Source organism: Arachis duranensis, chromosome 10 (genome assembly GCF_000817695.3).
Source record: "Arachis duranensis cultivar V14167 chromosome 10, aradu.V14167.gnm2.J7QH, whole genome shotgun sequence".
Lineage (NCBI taxonomy): Eukaryota > Viridiplantae > Streptophyta > Magnoliopsida > Fabales > Fabaceae > Arachis > Arachis duranensis.
Window position 1 is genome coordinate 58,093,466 of NC_029781.3, and position 17,739 is coordinate 58,111,204.

The window sequence follows — 17,739 nt, forward strand, 5'->3', positions numbered from 1 at the left end:
TTAATCAGAATCTTCGTGGTATAAGCCGGATTGATGGCGGCATTCATGAGAATCCGGAAAGTCTAAACCTTGTCTGTGGTATTTCGAGTAGGATTCTGGGATTGAATGACTGTGACAAGCTTCAAACTCCTGAAGGCTGGGGGTTAGTGACAGACGCAAAAGAATCAATGGATTCTATTCCAACCTGATTGAGAACCGACAGATGATTAGCCGTGCTGTGACAGAGCATAGGAATGTTTTCACTGAGAGGATGGGAAGTAGCCATTGACAACGGTGACACCCTACATAGAGCTTGCCATGGAAGGTACTTTGCGTGTGGAGAAGGATTTCAAGGAAGAGTTGAAGTCAGAGGACAAAGCATCTCCAAAACTCCAACATATTTCTCATTACTGCACAACAAGTAACGCTATTATTCTCTTTTATTTTTCCAATCTAATAATTCCAACTGATAATTTTAATTAAGATCCTGACTAAGAATAATAAGATAAACATAGCTTGCTTCAAACCAATAATCTCCGTGGGATCGACCCTTACTCACGTAAGGTATTACTTGGACGACCCAGTGCACTTGCTGGTTAGTTGTGCGAATCACAAATTCGTGCACCACATTCACATTCATAGGTTGTATTGCACGAGTCCTGCTTTTCCCTACTCATTTATTTTGTCTCCTTGAGCTTAGCATGAGGACATGCTAATGGTTAAGTGCGGGGAGGTTGATAAACCACTATTTCATGGTTTATATTGTGTTTAATTGAGTGGTTTTATCAAGCTTTTCACCCACTCATTCATGTGATTTGCATGATTTTACAATTCCTTCCTTGTTTAGTTCTATGATTAAAAACTTGCTTCTTAGAGATCTTTTTATTGTGTATTTTAATTCTCCTTTATACCATTCGATGTCGTGATCCGTGTGTTAAGTGTTTCAGACTTCATAGGGCAGGAAAGGCTTAGAGAATGGAGAGGAAGCTTGCAAAAAGGGAAGGAGCACAAGAAATAAAGGAGACAACCAGCGAACAGCGATGCGCACGCATGGCTGATGCGTGCGTGCAAATTGGACAAAATCACAGTGACGCGTACCCGTGCTTGACGCGTACGCGTGGATTGGAGTTTGCGCAAATGACGTGAGCGCGTGCCTGACGCGCACGCGTGGAGGGGAAATCACTGAATGACGCGTATGCGTGACTGACGTGTACACGTGACTGACGTGTACACGTGACTGACGCGTACGCGTGACCTGCGCGATCTGCAGAAATTACAGAATACGCTGGAGACAGTTTCGGGCCGCGTTTTGACCCAGAGTTCGGCCCTGAAACACAGATTAAAGTCAGGGAACATGCAGATACTTCATATCAGACATCATACAACATTCATTCATAAGTCACACTTTTCATAATTTAGATGTAGTTTTTAGAGAGAGAGGCTCTCTCCTCTCTCTTAGGATTAGGATTAGGACTCCTCTTAAAGGACTTAGGATTATTTTCATCTTCTACAATTACAGGTTCAATGTTCCTTTTATTTATCTTTTCAATCTAATTTATGAACTTGTCCATGTTAGAATTGATATCTTTATTTAATATAATTTGAGGTATTTCAGACTCATGATTACTTTTTTCTATTTATTATATAAATAATTTAGATTTTTTCCTTTTGGCTTTGGTTGATTAATTGGTAACTCTTGAGTTGTCAAACTCATCGTGATTGATAATTGTTACCTTTGCTGATTAATTTAGATTCCTATAACTCTGGTCTTTCCATAAGGAGTTGACTAGGACTTTAGGTGTTAAATTGATTTGTCCACTTAACTTACCTTCATAGTTAGAGGTTGACTGAGTGGTAGCAAAAATATAATTCTCATCACCACTGATAAGGATAACTAGGATAGGACTTCTAGTTTTCATACCTTGCCAAGAGATTTTCTAATTATTAATTCATTTTTCTTATCAATTAAATTATTTGTTCAAACCTTTTCAAAACCCCAAAATATACCTTTGCATAACTAATAATAAATCATACTTCTCTGCAATTCCTTGAGAAGATGACCCGAGGTTTGAATACTTCGGTTTATAAATTTATTGGGTTTTGTTACCTGTGGCAACCAAACGTTTGTACGAAAGGATTTTTTGTTGGTTTAGAACCTATACTTACAACACAATTATATTTGTGAATTTCTTTGCCGACAGGAAATCCGATCGTCAGTACAATTCAAATCTTGATGCATACCAATCTAATGTATGTGATGACCCTCATTGTGGTTGTCAACCACAATCATCATATGCATATGAACCCCCTCCTCAACGTAGCCCTCCACAACCATACTCACAAGTCTCATACCACCATTCACCTCCGTATGATCCCAACCCATATCCACCACACCAATCACCATATGAACCATGCATAGAGCCACTACCACTCCAATACTTATACTCCCATGAACCACTGATGCCAGGGCATCTAGACCAGTTTCACTGACCTTTTCTTTACTGTTTTAGGTTAGTTTCATGCATTTTCTTAGTGAATAAGGCAAGTTTTGGATGAAAATACACTTACACCTTGATTCAAGTAACTATTATGAATTTCACACGATTTCATGAGGATTTTTGCTAGAATTGAATGATAAATTAAAATTGCATAATCTCATGACTTTGGCTAGAGCTTTGATGCACTTTATTTGCTTGATTTCAGGACAAAGGAAGAACCACTAACGTGGAATGGTAAATAGCTTGCAACGTTAATGAGAAAAGTGATCACCAATAACGCCTGCGAAGCCATCATAAGCCCACGTTAATTGCCATGTTAAGAGCCATGATAGTTACACTAACATGAACTCTAACGTGGGGACAAAAGGGCACAAGGCACGTTATTAGGAAAGGTGAGTCTCAATAATGCTTGCGAAGGTTTATAAGGCAACGTTATTGGGAAAGGTGAGTCCCAATAACGCTTGCGAAGGTTTACAAGGCTACGTTAGTGGTCACGTTGGTGCCACTAACATTGGAGTTAACGTGGGCTATATGGGGTTGGAACGTTAGTGAAAAATGTGATTGCCACTAACGTTCTCGAACCCACAATGTCACTTAACGTTAACTTCACTAACACCCATGCTTAATTCATACTTCTCTGCAAGCTGAGCCCACTAAAGATTATAACTACTTCAACTCAAGATCTAAGGCCCACATCCAAGACTTGAAGAACTCGCTAGAAGATCAAGAGAAGTAGTATATATAGGTGTAGTTTTGAACTATAGAGAAGCTTGGCAATTGGGAGAACTACCCTCTGTATATTTACTTTTCTGCTCTTTTAGCTAAGCATGTATTCTTTTCTGCCATTTTTCATTTCTGGAGCTATGAACAACTAAACCCCTTTCATTGGGTTAGAGAGCTCTATTGTAATTTGATGGATCAATTATAGTTTTCATTTCTCTTCTTCTTTCTTCTCTTTTGATTTACTAGAAAGCTTTTGATCTCAATTCAATTGGTTAGTTATCTTGGAAAAGAAACTCTCCATAATTGGATCTCTTTTGAGCCTTGGAAAAGGGATGAGGAGATTATGCTAGAAATGCTTTCTCATGTTGGACCAAATTGGGGTCTGGGCGGATATAGAGACATGTAATCCTCCCAACACTTTGATTTGGAAATACATATGGTATAATCAGTGACCACACTTTATCTCTTCCCATGAGCAATTAAATCAAGGAATTGGGCAATTGTTCAGGCTTAGAGAGATTAGGTTGCCAAGGAATTGGAACCCATTCACCTAAGATTGCCAAGGAGTTCAATAGATGCTTTGATTGAGGAAGAGATGAAAATAAATTTGATCCAGAGAATACAACATCTCCTGAGCCCAATGAATTTCCCAATTCAAATCTTACCCATTCTCTTTACTTTCTGCCATTTATTTTCATGCTCATGCCCCCAAATCCCCATTTAAGATTCTGCATTCTATTTTCTGCTATTTATTTTTCGCCATTTAATCTTCTGCAGTTCTCAAACTATATTCTATTTAGTTCAACTAGCATACTCTTCCAACTAAAGTTGCTTGACCAATCAATCCTTGTGGGATTAGACCTCACTCTATTGTGAGTTTTTACTTGATGACAATTTGGTATACTTGCCGAAGGGAAATTTGTTGAGAGACAGGTTTTCATGCATCAAGTTTATGGCGCCGTTGCCGGGGATTAATTTTGTATCAACAATAATTAAGTTGGAAGTTCACTAGATTGAGCATTTTTTTCCTTTGTTGTTTACTCTATTCAGTCATTTATTTTCATTTTGTTTAGCTTCTTCCTCATCCCCTTTACACTTTCTGTTTTTCTTTCTTTCTTTGTTATTATCTACAATTCTGCTCGCTAACCCACTAACTGTTTGATAATTTGCATCACTCACACTAACAATCACTCTAACAAGAACAATCTCTTCATTTCATCTCTTGTTGTGTGCTTTGTTAGTTTTATGATAGGGAGAAGAGGGGAAGCTTCAACTTCCTTCGATTCAGAACCTGAAAGGACCCTCCAGAGACTAAGGAGGGAAGCAAGAGGAAAAGGAGTTGTTAGTGCTGAGGAAGAGGAAGAGTACTTTGAAACCAACATGAAAGAGAACTTTGAAAAAAATCATGAAGGAGAAGCTCATAACCATGCTAGAGAAGGCCCTGCAAATCATGCTGGGCAAGAAAGGAGAGTTCTAGGCTCCTACATCAATCCAAATCCAGGAAACTGTGGAAGTAGCATCCAGAAGCCCACCAAACATGCCAACAACTTTGAACTAAAACCCCCGCTCATCACCCTTGTTCAGAACAACTGCTCATTTGGAGGAAGTGCTCAAGAAGACCCCAATCAACATCTAACCACCTTCCTGAGAATTTGTGACACTGTGTAGTCTAATGGAGTCCACCCGGATGTCTATAGGCTGCTTTTGTTCCCTTTTTCACTCAGGGACAAGGCATCCAAGTGGCTTGAATCCTTTCCAAAGGAGAGCTTAACAAATTGGGAAGATGTGGTGAACAAATTTTTGGCAAGATTCTACCCTCCTCAAAGAATCAATAGGCTGAGAGCTGAGGTGCAGACTTTCAGGCAACAAGATGGTGAGACTCTCTATGAGGCATGGGAGAGGTTCAAGGACTTAACAAGAAGATGCCCACCAGATATGTTCAATGAATGGGTTCAACTTCACATTTTCTATGAAGGTCTTTCCTATGAGTTAAAGAAGGCTGTAGATCATTCATCAGGGGGCTCTCTAAATAAGAAGAAAACCATTGAAGAAGCCATAGATGTCATTGAAATAGTAGCTGAGAATGACTACTTCTATGGCTCTGAAAGAAGTAACACTCGAGGAGTAATGGAGCTGAACCACATGGATGCATTGCTAGCTCAAAATAAGATTATCACCAAGCGGCTAGCAAATCTCACCAAGAAGGTAGAGGAAAACCAAGTTGCAGCAGTCATCACTTCATCACCAGCTCAAGAAGGAGTGAATATAGGAGAAGAATGTGACTGGGAACAAGCAAACTATGTTGGAAACTCACCTAGACAAATCCATGACCCATACTCCAAAACTTACAACTCTGGATGGAAAAATCACCCCAACTTTGGTTGGGGAAATCAACAAGACCAAGGTCAAGACCAGAGACGCCACAACCTCAATTCCAACAACAATGCAACTTACCAACATACCTCACAGAGATCCTATCAACCCCCACCTAACCATCCTTCTCAACCACCTAACCCCAATCCACCATCACTAACGGATGATAGACTTTCAAAAATTGAGACTCTACTTGAAGATTTATGAAAAGAAGTCCAAGACAACAAGGTGTTTAAGGAAGAAGTGCGAGCCAATATCAAAATCCAAGGAGAAAACATCAAGAGACTGGAGTCCCAAGTAGGGTATCTATCTCAACAAATTCCCAAACCCACTGATGGATTTCCCAGTGACACGGAGAAGAACCCAAGAGGAGAAACAAAGAAAGTAAGGTGGGAAGAATGTAAGATAATCACCACAAGTGATGAGAGGAGTATGAAGGAAGTAGAACACCTCCAAGACAGTCAAAAGGGAAACCAGGAAGAAAGAGACCATGCACCCCAACCTACACTCAAGGAAGAACTGAAGAAAAGAGAGATACTGAACCCATATGCACCCTTTCCCCAAAGGCTTAAAGGTGGTGTAGCAGGGAGAATGTATTCAAGGTTCCTCGACATGTTTGCATCTCTTGATGTAAATATACCATTTATTAAAGCCCTCCAGCAAATGCCTTCCTACATAAAGTATATAAAGGAGCTATTAGCCAGAAAGAGTTCATTGAAGGGTGGACAAACAATAAAGATGAATAGGGATTGCAGTGCTCTCATTTAACCAGGGCCACCCACAAAGAAGAAGGATCTAGGGAGTTTCCACATTCCCTGTGCTATAGGAGAAACAATGATTGATAAGGGACTCCGTGACTTAGGAGCAAGTATCAACCTAATGCCTCTATCCCTCATGAAAAAGCTTCAAATTAATGAGCTAACACCCACAGATGTAATCATCAAATTGGCTGACAAAACTCAAAAACAGGCACTAGGAGTGGTTGAGAATGTGTTAGTAAAGGTTGGGAACTACTTCCTCCCCACAGAATTTGTTGTCCTAGAAATGGATGAGAATCCTATTAACCCCATCATTCTGGGAAGGCCATTCTTAGCCACAGCCAGAGCACTCATAGATGTGGAGCGAGGAGAGCTAGTGCTGAGAATACATGATGATCAGCTCACCTTTAATATTTTTAACCTCTCACAAGAAGCAGACCATGATAACAAAAAGTCAGAGGAAAAGCAAACAAAAAAGCTGATGGCAGAGCTAAACAAGGGAACACAAGCACCACACTTCATGACTCCTATGGTTAACAACCAATGTGATCAAAAGGAGCAACAGCCAAGTGTAATCCAAAAGGAACCAGACCCACCAGAGTCATATGAGATGGGCATCAAAACCACTCTCAAAGAGGAAACCACAAGGAACAAGGTGACATCAACGGACACAAGAAAAAAGGTCCCAAGGGGATGGAAAAATAAGAAAATACCTACAGAAGATTTCTCGCCAGGAGATGAAGTGGTATCTACATACTTTCCATCTATACCACCTCATCTCCCCACTATTCCATCTCAACTGCCCCCAGTGTACACTGTTAACAAAATCTTGTCCTTAGAGCTTGTGGAGATTATCAACAAGGTCAATGGAAATAGGTTCACTGCAAGGGGGGAAGATTTCAAGCACTATCAGCCACCTTGACAAGGACCAAATGTCAAGCTAATGACGCTAAAGAAGCGCTTCATGGGAGGCAACCCATGTTCTACACCCTCTTCCTTTAATCTCAAATATTAGTAATAAGGCAAAGTTCATGGATTCTAAATTAATTTTGATAAACAATATAAGACCCCCTTACATGCAGCGTATAGTACATGGTAAGTTTGGTATTCAAGGTACACCAAGTGGGCTTAAACACACTTTATGAGGTGAAATTATTCCCGAAACTTGTTGCACCATATGATCACAAACAAGTTTGGTGTACCAACGTTGCATGCATGGGAGATCTAGTGGTTGATTAATTTGCATTCATGAAAAGCATTTAGTTAATTAAAACTAAAAGAAAAAGATTTTTTTTAGTAGCTAGTTCACACCTTAAGTCTTCCCACCAAAAATTTCAATTAACCATTTGCATTCCTTGTTTTTTTTTTGTCTTGTATAGGAAATCAAAAAGGACATTTATGGTACTTGATAGGACAATCAAGGAAGGGAGATTCGGCCACTATGCCAAGGAACATATTCACTTGTCTCCAAGAGGAATATCTTGGAAAATGTTGCCATGCAACATTGGAAAGTGGATAGCCTTGGAGATCAAACCAAGACCTTCATAAAAGGGGTGATCCTTGTGCTCATCCGAGATCAAGCCCCAACCGTTCATCACAAAACAACACTAGAAATCCACACCTTTCAAACACCCATCACTCCTCTATATAAATGATCCTCATTTTGCACCTTCTCCGTACACTTCTTGTTCTCATTTATCTCCCTTCCCTTCTTTTGAACACACACATTTCATCCTCCACCAAAAGTTTCATACACACCCTCCTAGCCACGTCTTGTGAGCCATAACCATACTAACCGTCACTCATGGCTTCATCCAGCTCTAAAGGGAGAAGAGGGAAGGAGCCCATGGAACAGCCTCCTTCCGATGCTGTGAGATTCAAGACTTCCTTCCATGAGATTCAATATGAACGGATAAAAAACAAGAAAATCTTGCCAGAATTGACATTCCAATTCAATGAGGATGAATGCCCTAAGATCTAGGAGAAGATTGCATAGAGGGGTTGGCAAAAGCTCACCAACCCAGAGACAAAGGTAAATGCAAACCTCATCAAAGAGTTCTATGCAAATGCGGTCAGAGAAGACAGTACTAGGGCCCTCACCTTCAAAAGTTATGTAAGAAGAACAGAGGTAGACTTCAGCCCCAATGCTATAACAAGGACTCTTCAACTGAAATCACCACATTTTGATGAGCTTAGCTATCAAGTAAGAATAAGTAATACTCCCGAGGAAGATGAACTTGAAGAAATTATGAATGATATGTGTGTTATTGGGTCTGATTGGGAAAGGTATTCGGACAAGAGACCGAGGTTCATTAGGAGAGGAGACCTTATCCCAGAAGCCAAGGGATGGTTTGAGCTAGTAAGGAGGTCTATCCTTCGAGCCGCAAACAATTCTGAGGTCAATATTGCTTGAGCTACCATGGTACATTGCTTAGTAAAGGGTGGAAGCATCAATGTGCATGAAATTATAGCTGAAGGGATCCAGGATTCAGCCAAGAAGAATGATCCGGGTGCTAGACTTTGGTACCCCAGCACCATCCTGAGGCTATGTATGAAAGCCAAAATGGTATTCGAAGACAACAATCCACAATGGGTAAGTCCTGGGAGGTTAGTCACGCTCCAACGCATAAATTATGTGACACCCGCCTAACAGCAAAGGAGGCCTCAGATAAGGAAAAGAACGGCACAAGAAGAGTCCCACCAAGAAGAACCCCAACAGACAGGGCACCAGCAAGAAGGACAATTTGATCCAACCAATATAAATCTGTTTCACATCAAGGAAGCCATTTAGTATATGGCAAGTAGCTATATGGAGGGACAAGAACAACAACTATATGTCCAAGCTCAAAGGATGGATCATCAAGAAAAACTACTCTCTAGTTAGATGGATAAACAAAAAGAGTGGTAGAAACAGCAAATGGAATTACAACAGGAGCATTACTCCCAGCTCACCCAAGCCATCAGTCAAGTGTCCGAAAGACAATAGAGCTAGGAAAAAACATTTTCAAGAACTCAACCAACGCCAGATAAACCAGATGAAAGCATTCAACAAATTCAGTGTGCTCAACGAAGGATGGCAATTGCATCGAGAAGAATTTAACATAAACACTCAGGCCAAGTTAACCTATATGAATGGGCATATGCATAACCTGCACCTACCATTCCAAGTTATGAAGTAGTCTATAAGGACCTGAGAGAACAAGAAAAGGGAAAGGTGAAACAACAAAAAGAAACATTAAAGAAGAAGATGGAGGATGCTGTTTTCTGGAAAAAGCTGACCGGAAAGCACTGATCGGGGTAAACTTGTCTCTCAACAAATTCCCATTCGGCAAGTGTACCGAATTTGTCGTCAAGTAAAAACTCACAATAGAGTGAGGTCGAATCCCACAGGGATTGATTGATCAAGCAACTTTAATTAGAGGAATGATCTAGTTGAGCGAATCCATGAATAGAGTTGATAATTGCAGAAATTAAAATGGCGAGAAAGTAATTGACTGAAAGTAAGTAGCAGAATTGTAAATGGGAATGGGGGAATTGCTCATAAAAGTAAATTGCAGAAAATAAAGAGAATGGGTAAGATCAGAAATGGGGAGTTCATTGGGCTTAGGAGATGTTGCATTCTCCGGATCAATTTCATTTTCATCTCTTCCTTAATCAATGCACTCATTGATCTCCTTGGCAATCTTAAGTGATTGAATCACAATTTCTTGCAATTCAATCTCTCAAATCTTGATCAATAGCCATTCCTTGGTCAATTGCTCATGAGAAGAGATGAAGTGTGGTCACTGATTATACCACATGCACTTCCCAAATCAAATGCTTAGGGGGTTATAGCCACATACCCATCCACACTCAATTTGGTCCAGCATGAGAAAGCATTTCTAGCTAATCTCTTCATTCCTCTTTCAAGGATCCGAAGAGATCCATGTTTGAATAGCTTCTTTTCCAAGATAACTATCCAATTGGATGAAGATCAAAAGCTTTCAAGTAAAATAAAAAGGAAAGATAGAAGAAGAATAAGAAAATTAGTATTGATCCATCAAATTACAACAGAGCTCCCTAACCCAATGAAAGGGGTTTAGTTGTTCATAGCTCTAGAAATCAAAATCAAAGATGGAGAATACATAATAAAGTTAGAAGTGCAAAGAAAGTAAATACACAGAGTAGTTCTCTCTTCTATCTCCTCCCAAAAGCTACTCTCTATTTCAAAACTACTCGTATATATACTACTCTTCTCAGCTTCTAGTTAGCTCTTCAAGTCTTGGGCCTCTGGATCTTTGAGTTTGAAGCAGTTCCTTTCTTCATTTGGGCCTGGCTTACTTGCAGAGAGAAAGTGTGAAGTGGGCAGAGACTTTAGCTCAAGACGTTAGGGGTGTTTAACATTTAGTGAAAATACAAGTTCGAGAACGTTAGTGATACTTAACATTGTCACTAACGTTGCCATGCACCCCTTTGCCTCACATTAAAGCCCACGTTAACTGGGTTAACGTGGCTTTTAACGTTGTCTTATTAGCCTTCGAGAACGTTAGTGACACTCAACATTGTCACTAACGTTCAAGTGTGCCCCTTCTTGCTTCACGTTAAAGCTCACATTAACTAGGTTAACGTGGCTTCTAACATGGCTTTTGCCAACCTTCGAGAACATTAGTGACACTCAACATTGTCACTAACGTTCAAGTGTGCCCCTAGGTCTCACGTTAGATTCCACGTTAACTAGGTTAACGTGGCTTCTAACGTGGCCATTCTTAGCCATCCCAACGTTAGTGACAATGTTGAGTGTCACTAACGTTGGCTCATTCTTCATTCCTCATCGTTAGCTTCCACGTTAACCAAGTTAACGTGAAGGTTAACGTGGCTCTTGGGGGTTGTGTGGTTGCTCCAACGTTAGTTACAATGTTGAGTGTCACTAACGTTGTCGACAACTCTCCATCTCTTACGTTAGCTCCCACGTTAACCAGGTTAACGTGGGAGTTAACGTGGCTTTTTGCACCTTAGGCCAACGTTAGTGACAATGTTGAGTGTCACTAACGTTGGCTTCTCTTCCCCCTTTAACGTTAGAGGCCACGTAAACTAGGTTAACGTGGCTTCTAACGTGACCATTTGTGAGCAATTGCCTCTCTGTTACTTCTCTTCTCTACGTTAGAGTTCACATTAACTTAGTTAACATGACTCTTTAACGTGGGCATTGATGGCTTTTGAGAGTGTTTCTGGCAATTACTTTTCTCCTTAACTTTGCAAGTTACCTCCCATTCCTTGCTTCTTTTGGTCCTGAAATCAAGCAATAGAGTGCATCAAAGTTCTAGTCCAAGTCATGGGTAATGCAATATAAATTTTGTCATTAAAATCATGCATAATCCTCATGAAATAATGTAAAATGCACAATGTATGCTTGAATCAAGGTCTGAGTGAATATCTGCCCAAAACTAACTTATTTCCTAAGAAAATGCATGAAATTACCTAAAAACAGTAAAGAAAAGGTCAGTGAAACTGGCCAAAATGCCCTGGCATCACAACACCAAACTTAAAGCTTGCTTGTCCCTAAGCAAGTACTGGAACAAGAGAATGATGAATGGAATCTCCAGAGAAATGAGTCATTCTTATGGAAGTCATATTACTGATTTTATGGTGGTTTCATGCATAGCAACTTAGGTTCATTCCACTACTGGCTTTCAGACCTTTATCATCTCCTAAAACACTCACTTTGTTATATCCCATGAGACCTTTATTTATTGATCCTTTTATTGTTATTTCAAGGGCTTATTTGTGTTTTTAGGCTAAGTGTTTTGTAAGGGGGCAACTCTTTAGGATAAGCTTTCAGCCAACACTCCCGAACCAGTTGGTTCAAGGTGCTAGGTGTTGAAGCACCCCTAAGGACTTACTTACTCAAGTCTCTCCCCCATACATACACACCACAGGCATATAGTTTATTTATTTTCTTCCTTGAGACCTTGGTGTCCAGCACCTCTTTGGGTTACTAAATGCTCTGTGGTGAGGGTTACTCTTGATAGTGGATTTTTAGCTGATAATCCCGAGTTAGTTAACCCAAGTTACCAGGTGATAAAGCACCCCAATGAGCTTATTCATCCAAGTAGATCCCCCACACAGGAGCACCACAGACACATGTCCTAAGGTAAACCATTGGTGCCTAGCCTTATTGCTTACTCTTTTTCTTTTGTTTTTCATTTCCATTGTTCTTTCCCCTTTTCTCTTATTAGGATCTTGTTGTTATCTTAATCTCATGGGTATATCAAAAGTAAAGTATTCAGGATAGATAGTTGTCATCCTAACCTTGTGGTTGAACCAACTTAGCTAACTTATGACTACCCCCAAAGATTCATGAATGCACTTCCACATTATGAACTCTACTTTGCTCTTTTAAAACATAAAACATTCCCTTCTTCAAACAAATAGACAAGCTTACAAGTAAATAAAGGAAAGATGCAGTGACACTTAAACCAGAATCACAGGCCATGCTCAACAAAAAAGGTAGAGTTAAAAAAAACATGTTTAGGCCTCACTGGTAATCATTAATCAAGATTGCATTTGAGCTTCTAATGTTCGAACTGTAAATATATGGAATTAAGTGACAATACAACCTTCAGGTGACAACTTCTAATCGCCTTCTTTTCGTTCTCCTCCTGCTCTTTGCTTCCTTGAGCGAAGGGGCACCATACGGTTCCTGTAAAGTTATTGGAAGTTGCTTGTTCCCAAAGCACTTGAGGAATAATTAGCTTGCATGTGCTTGTGTCTTATGAACTTAATTTGGTGTGTGAACACCAAACTTAGTTCCTTGTTTAGTACACAATCTTGCACATATGCTGATAACTCATATCTTGTTGTTAACAGAACAATGATTAACTAAAGTCTAACTACATTTAAGTGGTTTCCCTCAATTGGTTAGAGCTAGCAATGTGTTTTGGGAGCAGGTGTAATTCTAACTAAATGTCCTTTTGGTGGAACACCAAACTTAGGATTACACTGTCTCTTTTGATTGTTCTGGTGTGAAACACCAAACTTAGCTCCTTGCAATACAGGGGAAACAACTTGTGAATTTTAATGAAATGAAGATGAAAATGACTACCTGAGGTTGGGTTGCCTCCCAACAAAGCGCTTTTTTTTATCGTCGCTAGCTCGACGAGTCCTCACTCACTTGAGATGGTATTTCATTCTGGGGTTTTCCCCCATGTTGCCCAGATAATACTTGAGTCTTTATCCATTTACTGTAAAAGTCCTTTCTAACCCTTCATCCATGACTTCTACGTGCCCATTTCCTTGATCTTTTAATTTTATAAATCTTGTAGGAAATAAGAAGAAAAAGAAGCAAAGAAGTACAAAAAAAGGAGAAAAAAAGAGCTTTGGGACACACTTTGAAGTTGGAGCACACTTTGGAGCCTTAGGCCACGCTTTTAAAAGCGTGGCCCATGACCAAATTAAAGGAGAATAGGCAATCAGTACACACTGCCCTGCTCTTGCCAAGGGTAGGGCAGAATCGTGATGCAAAGTGAGGTTGGAAGCAAGAATTTTCGCTAAGGTAAAATCTGGGCGCTCACAGCATGACCATGCCTCCTTCAGAGGGCTATAACTTGAGCTACAGACGTCCAATTGATGTGCTTCTAGTTGCGTTGGATAGCTGACATTCAGAGCTTTCCAACAATATATAGCAATCTATATTTGGCATAAAATTGAGGCATGAGTGAAAGGAATCTTTAAGAGCCAAAAATAAGCGAAAATAAACCAAAGTGCTTCCACCAAGGCTCAAAGCTGGAGCCTCACTCCAAAGCAAAGTAGCGCTTAATTTTCTACTCTGCCCTCTTGGAGAGCAGGGCAATGTCGTGCTCCCTTCATGGAAAATCAAGGAAAAATTGCTCCTCAAGTGCTTTCACCAAGGTTCGAACTTGGGAACACTCCTTGGCGTACACAAGCATGAGCGCATGACACGGCCAGGGACTTGTTGCACGCACAATTTGGCACGGGCAGGAATTAGGATTTTCATTTAATTTGTTTTTCATTTCAATTTCATTTTATTTTGTAAATCCTATATAAGGCATCATTTCCATCTTTGTAAAGGAGGGCTTGCTCCATTAGGGAGTAGTAGTAGTAGATAGCTCTTTCTTTGAGTTTTCATTTCTGTTTTGAATCTTGGGTGGAGATTGGAAGGAATTCTGTTTTCATTCTCCATCTGCAACATCTATGCTTTGTTCTTCTGCATAATTGAGAATTGGATTTACATTTCACTTGCTGCTTGATTTATTCTCTTCTGCTGATTATTTTCTACTTTGATCAAGGAAGGAATTGAGATCTAGACTTGTTTTCTAGTCTCTTTGATTTCCTGAGATCTTCATTTTGATTTTCCAATTGAGCTGAATTTAATTTCTGTTTTCTTCTTCAAGCAATTCTGCTTTCTGTTTAAGATTTGTTGCAAGTTACTCTTCTGCTTGATTGCTCGTTACATTCTCTTGTTGAATTTTAATTCCCAGCACCCAAGTCCTTTTACTTTTCATGCAACTTAATTCTTATGCAATTGTTCCAAGTTCTGCTTGTTGCTTGCTTATTCTCCTTGATCCCATTCCCCTTTATATTTACTGCAATTTACTTTTCTTGCAATTTAAGTTTCAATATTTTACTTTCTTGTTATTTAAGTTTTATGCAATTTTACTTTCTGCAACTTTAAGTTTCCTGTCATTTATAATTCTGTTGGCTACATTTCATCCAATATCCCTTCAATGTTAGCTTGACTAAACTAATCACCCACTAAAGTTGCTTGATCCATCAATCCCTGTGGGATCGACCTCACTCTTGCCTCACTAAGAAATTCTCATCTCTGATATGAGTAATTTCAATTTTCCTTGGTGTTGTGTTTTCCAAAATTTAAATGGAGTTTAACTCATCTTATGATCAAACAAATTTTATGGGATATTACCCACCATCACCTATTTCTAATGATGGCTGGGAATATCACCAACAAATTACAAATCCTGAGCACTCCAATTCATGGAGATTTGCTTCAGAGACACAAGATGAGCAAGAGAATCATATGGGATACTTCCCACCACCACAAAATGATTCAAGTCATTATTCTAATGGTGGCTGGGAGTATCACCAAGGAATGAAAGAGCATCCACCCTCACGTCCCAGTTTCTCATTTGAAAGTTCTTCATCACTTGATTATGCCTCAACACAAAGTTTCCTCCAAAATCCATACAAGTCATCCCATCAATCACACAACTCATTCCACACCCCTCAACACAACTTCACCACAACACATCCACGTCACCAACATTACTCTCAACCTTCATCTCTTGAACCAGCAGATGAGGATTACCTTCAAGCCATTGAAATACATAGAAAACTCGTGGAAAGATACACACAACCCCAATCTTGGAAAGAAATCATCCTCAAGAAGATGAATGGGCCCTTAGATCAAACAAGGGGGAACTTAGAACCATTAAACAGAGAGGATGAAGACCAATTTGTGGGTGAAGAAGTGGAAAAGCAAGATGAGGAAGCCTTTGTGTCAAGTGAAGTTTCAACGGAAAAGGAGGTTGTGGAACCTGTGGCTTCATATTCACAGCAGCTAATTGAGGTGATAGAGGAACATGAAACTTCACTCCCAAAAGACTTAATGGAAGATCATGTAAAAGAAGAGGAGGAAGCCAATCAAGAGAGGTCACACTCAACTGAAGTAGAAAAGTGCAAAGAGGAAAAGCTCAAGGAACCACTAATGCAAAAAGCTCTTGATGAAAAAATCACTCCAACAATCACATAACCACTAAGACTTGGACTCAAGAAAGTGAAGGCAATTAACAAAAGCACCGAGAAGAGGATTGCGACCAAGCTACAAAGGACAATATTCATGAAGAAGAGAAGGTCAACTACAAGCAATCCTTCCCCTGGACCACTAGCAAGCCAGCTCAATCAAGCCATGTACAAAAGGAGGCTTGCTGAGAGGAAACCAAGAAAGGGGACAATAGCTGAAACTTCTTCTCCCTTGAGGTCATTCCTCTTAACAAATTGGAAGAAGAGGAAGAAAGTGAAGAACAGGTAGACAGTAGGTACATTTCTTCTCCTTTCTTTGTTTAAATTCAATAAATTAGCATATGGTTACATTCTAAGTTTGGTGTTGCCTTGCAACAAATTGTTTTCAATCTTTTTGGATGATTGCATCAAATCAAAAATGAAAGTGACACACCAAGATTTTAAGTTTGGTGTGCCATTATTTTTCTATGCAATTCATTCAAGCAACACTACTTGTCTGCATAATCATAATGCCTCTACAGTGTTATTTTTTTCTTTTAATTTGACACTTTGTCATTCTACTTTCTTTAGTCATTTTTATGTTTTTAAATGCTTTCATTTTAGTTTGCTTATTTACTGTGTTTGTTAATACATTACCAAGAGAGCTTTATTTATGACAGATTCTTGGCTTGGTGATTGTATTTAACAAATAACAGTTTCACCTGCTTAGTTTTAATTCAAATAAATTGACATATGATTGCATTCTAAGTTTGGTGTTGCTATACAACAAAATTTGGTTCCAATATCTATTAGATACTTGCATCAATTCCAAGTGAAAGTGTCACACTAAGTTTGGTGTGCCACTTATTCTTTATGCAAAGTATTGTGCACACCTTCTTATGCTTACAATCACAATGTCTCTGTCCTCTGTGCCTTGATTTTTATCTTTCATTTTGCTTAGTGCCTTGATTATTATCTTTAATTTTGCTTGCTCAGAACACATGTACTACTAACTTTTCATTGTGTAAGACATTCATGATCCATCTTAGCCCCATAGCCATTGTTCTAATTGTTGCTTGAGGAAGAGCAAGCATTCTGATTTGGTATGGGAAGGAGAAGAATGGGAGGAAAATGACAACAATAGAGAAGATAAATTGCAAGGTTGTAAAGTTCCTTTTCCTCTCATTTATTTCCAGCACTTTAAATTGCATAATTGTCTTTATATTCTCTGTATACATGTGTGTATGAATAAAGCATAGCTTGAATCTTGATTTGTAACATGTTGCTGTGGCATTATAACTACCAACTTGAATCCTGTGAGTTCAAAAGCAGTAAAGCATCATGATCATAAACAAACAAGGCATTAAAGAAGAATTTAGCATGTGCATACAAGTATTGGAAAGCTAGTATGATTTATTGTTGCTCAATTGCATTGGATTTTATTTAATTGAAGTTTTTCATCTAGTACATTTTCTGAAATCTTTTGAAATCATGAAAACCTTGAAGAAGCAAATACAATTAAAGCAAGAAAAGAAAAAGGGAAAGAATGAGAAAGCTGAAGGCTCTGAGTACCAATGGCAATTTATTTGCTAAGTGCTTGTGGTGTTTATGTATCAAGCCAAATGCTTGAAAACAAAACACTTAGAAGTCAAGGCTAGGCTCAAGTGCAAAAG

At 39.2% G+C, this 17,739-nt stretch overlaps 1 non-coding gene across 1 annotated transcript; it reads right to left on the reverse strand.

Annotated features, from left to right (window-relative positions):
- Positions 1 to 5,033: 5,033 nt before the first annotated feature.
- On the reverse strand, positions 5,034 to 5,140 carry LOC127743411 (small nucleolar RNA R71). The gene has a single exon (XR_008004803.1). It is a non-coding gene; the product is annotated as a small nucleolar RNA R71 (small nucleolar RNA).
- Positions 5,141 to 17,739: the final 12,599 nt, after the last annotated feature.